The sequence below is a fragment of the Rhipicephalus sanguineus genome, chromosome 3 (assembly GCF_013339695.2).
Source record: "Rhipicephalus sanguineus isolate Rsan-2018 chromosome 3, BIME_Rsan_1.4, whole genome shotgun sequence".
NCBI classification, from domain to species: domain Eukaryota; kingdom Metazoa; phylum Arthropoda; class Arachnida; order Ixodida; family Ixodidae; genus Rhipicephalus; species Rhipicephalus sanguineus.
The window spans coordinates 137,010,508-137,014,818 of NC_051178.1; positions in this window are offsets into that span (position 1 = coordinate 137,010,508).

Genomic DNA, 4,311 nt, shown 5'->3' on the forward strand with positions numbered 1-4,311 from the left:
GTTTTAATCTGCCCAATGTACAATGGCGCAGACTTCGTCGCTCCCTCCATATTGGCCGCCACTAGGACCGTCACACGGGCCTTGCCTTGCTTGCCCACGTGGCACTTGTCCCCGCGAGTGTCCAGCGTTTGCCGCGGAAGCATTTGCCAGAACAGGCCCGTCTTGTCAGCATTAAAGATTTGGCTCGGCTCATACTTGGCGAGAACTTTGGGCCACTCATGATCAAGCCACTTCTGAATTTCTTCTCATTGGCGTTCTCACTCTCTCCCGACACAGTCTTCCCGACAATGTTGAAACGAGTCTTAAACGCTGTAGCCAGCCGCTACTCGCACTGAAATTCTCGACGCCGAGAATGAATGCAAAGTTCTTTGCCTTCTGTTGCAACATCGGCCCCGATACAGGAATATTTCGGGCCCTTGCGTCCATGAACCACTTGTGGAGAGACTTCTCAACATCTTCAAAAGCAGCTTTTGCGTACACGCCGCGCGCCCGAGTGCTGTCTCTTCTCGGCCTTGGCCTTTATGTCGGCTTTGTTTTTGAGCAGAGTACTCAATGTGCTCCTTGGTATGCCTAACCCGTCCGCGACGCTAGACTTCTTCTCACCATTCTCAACGCGCTGGATTGCTTCCAGTTTTGCTGCAAAAGTCAGGGTCGTCCGTTTCTTCGCGTCTGCAGCCATCGCTACACACACCACAACGCGTGGCAGGCCTAACACACGAGCACAACAACGACCGATGCGACGGATGCCTGGCGATACTATCAAGGAGGAGCTGGTGCAACAAGTGCAGTGCGTCGTTGCTGCAAGGCTGCGGCGTGCGTATGCCGCTATGTTCAAGTGGCGCACTCAGCGCCATCGATGTGTGCAGCAGTCGTAAACGCCCACCGTGCTACCGCTATTTTCGAGAGTTGCGGGAAAGCTCGCCGCCTGTCAACGAAGCGCGGGCGGTTTGGGGTGGCCGAGTTCGATATATCCATTATACGTCAAACTTCGTTCGAAATAAAAAATTAAAATGCATGCGATTTCCCACGTGATATAGGAACCGTTCGATATAGGCAATAATTCGATATGTCCGTGTTCGATATATCGAGGTTTGACTGTAGAAGAGAAAGTTCCGTCACATGGAATCGAACTTACGACTTCTCGATCCCCAGCGCGCAACGCGAAACGACTCCGCCACAAACGGCACGTTCTTTGACATACTAACGGCGTGCTATTTATATACACCATTTGCCAGTGGCGGTACTCAGAGATCAGGGTACATCAGCGTGTTTTCGTTATCACTAGCAAGAGGGCGCGAAGGGCTCGAAGAGTGCGCTTTAAATGTCGTCGCCCCCCGCGTTAAGATGAGCGTGTGCCTCTACAGGGCGTGGTCGCTCCTGCGCGCGCTTATCTTGTGCGTCTTGCGCTCTCACCGCAAGTTTGCGTTCAAGTTACAGAGAGCACGAAGGTCATTTCGCTCACTGCAGCGGCCGCTTTTGCGAAAGAAGCGCGCTGCTCACAAACAAATAAGTTACAACTGTGACAGTTCGCGCTCATCCCGTGTATACTTGTGCGTTCGTTTCCTGCGTCCTCCTTTGTATGTGACCAGTGCGCTTTAACTGTCGAGCTGCGACAGTTGTTAGTTCGAGCTCATCCTGTGTATGTTTGTTCCATGCGTCCTTTCTGCTTGAGCAACGCGCTGGAAGTTTCGAGCTGCTTGCCGTTCTTCGCATGACATTACAACTTGTTGCTATGGCATTCATTCCTTCGCCCTCACGGCGAAACATGCACAACAAACGCTTAAGGGGGGAGGTGGCGATCGAAAAAAAACTTTTTGTTTGTTGACCCTAGAGTAATGAAATTTGGCAGGCACACTGAAGAGTGTCTCGAATAGCTATATATGAAGTTTCATTGCGATATCTCGAGTAGTTTTCAAATTACACTATGTTACATAATCTGATGACATACTCTGCTGGTGAAAAGCCTAGCATTGTAACAAAACATGCCAGGAAGGTCCAAGTGGTTTTGATCTTTACTCAAAGAACACTACACAGGATGACATTATTAAAAATTGTCTATTCCTTTTAGTTTTTTTACAAATAACATCCCCATCAGCTTCATGTATTGCATCAGAACTTCTCATGCACTAATTATCACATACAAAAAAAACTATGCCCTAAGCAAGGTAAAGAATAATGTCATCCTGTCAACAAGACTTCAAGGATTAAAAGAAAAAAAACGGAATCAAAATCTGTGTAGTAGTTGCCAGATATCTGCTCCACGAGCTGAGCAACATGCCAAAAAAACAGTATTGAGAAAACTGCGTTTAAAGTTTGGCCTTCTCTAAAACACCTAAAAATTGTGGTCTTTGGTTTTTTTTAATGGTGTTTCACTTCTTGGACATGTGGCCTTTCTCCAGTGTGCCTTTGTTCTTTTTTCATAACCTCCTTTTTCTGATCTACAAAAAACCAGTATGGATTTCAAACCAAGTTCTCTGTATGAAGGAGTGGTGTGATAGACATGACAGAAAAGAAGATATTGCAATCTAATAAGGCCATATACTGAAATAATTACACATATTTCTTGTATTTATGCTGTCATTAGCATAATTATGTCTTGCTTATTGATTTCAATTAATCATTGAATATTTTTTATAAAGAGAGAGAGGTTTGTTGTGACAGAAAATGGCTCACACCATGATAGCCGATGCCTTCGTTCCAAATAACAAACAGTTATGGCCAAGACGTTAGTGGCACAGGGATTTTTGAGCAGTTATTCAGTGACGCCCAAGTCGGGCAGATAAAAATTCGTCCCCCTGCTTCATACACGTTCTTTTGCCATTCTCGCGTATGAAACGTATTATCATTCGGCCGATCGCGGCAACGCTAGTCTACGAGGCTTTCATTGTTTCAGAACATTCATAAACGCCTGCGGCGATACCAAGCACGGCTCCAAGCACGTCTAAATTACATCACTAGTGCTTATTGACAGCACTCTGACCGCGAAGTGCTCGGCCGCGGGGTCCGTGGAGCCGGCGCATGATGTGCTTGGTGGCGGTGTTCGGTGACGATTCGCGAATGCGAAGCTACGATGACGATCCGCCTATCGCGGTTTCCGAAATGCCGGCGAGCTATGTGCTTCTTCGCTTGCGAAGAAGCACATAGCCGCGGGTACGCTAGCGCGTTGTTCCTGCCCGCAAGGTTCGAGGTTCGTCTCGCTAAACGGCGCCGTGGGCGGAGTTAGGCCTAGTGACGACTCCGAGCAGTAGGTGCGCAGGCCGTGGTGCCCGTTGCTTCGAAGTGCGTAATGCGTGGTCGTGAGTACAAAGAGTCGTCCCGCGATGGCCTTCGTCACGATGTCAGAAGTGCTGATAAGCAGAAATCAAAACATCTAACCGCGAATCCGACGCTGAAGTCAACGCTAGAGTCGGTCCGAGACTCGCGTTTGCGATGTTCGCTAGGAGCGCGGCGCACCATCGTAATCAGATCGAACTTCCTCATGCAGCTCCAAACTAAAGCGTAATTATATTCTAAGTGATCGTCGAGCCGTGAACACAGAACAATTGCGAACGTGTCACGAAGTAGCGCGATTCTCGACAGCCGTGAACTCGCGACGTGCAATCGGCAGACGACGATCTCCCGGAGCGAGCATCGGACCAATGGTGAGGCGAGCTGGGGCAACATGGCGGACGCGGCCAATCGGAGGCCTCGGAAGACTCTCCAGTGTTTGCTTTTTGTGCGCTTCTTTCTGAATGGAGGAGCCCGCTGAGGCGGGGAATTTGAACACGGGAGAAATGCCCTTTCGAACAAGCCCAAGAAGTTGGTTCGCGGTCACACCATCGCGGAGCTACAATTTTTGAAGATCGCTCTTTTTTTGCGATTTCCACAATAATTTTCGCCACCTCGGAGGGCAAAACAAACTTTTCGAAGCACTTCTGGGTGGTTTTCAGTGTAGTTATTTTGGAATCAGATAGAAAAGGGGTTCCAGAAACTGAAAACTTGATTTTCAGAAAATCGATTTTTTTGCCATTTTTTGCGATACGAAAGCCGCGTCCCCCCTTAACTACATCTGTGAAGACACGTTTTACTTTCGTGTTATACCGATTCCTATGACAGAAGGATCAACCATGTTTTTTTCAACATCAAATCCCCATCCCCCTTTCCTTTTGCCAATTTACCATAGAGAAACTTCTCGTTTCCCTAGATGTTATGACTACCCCACTTCATTTACAAGTGCATTACAGAAAAGAGAGAGAGCAACGGAAGAACCATACACACATGCACGAGCACACTGGCACACAATTGCACACACCTCTAGCAAGCAGTACATAC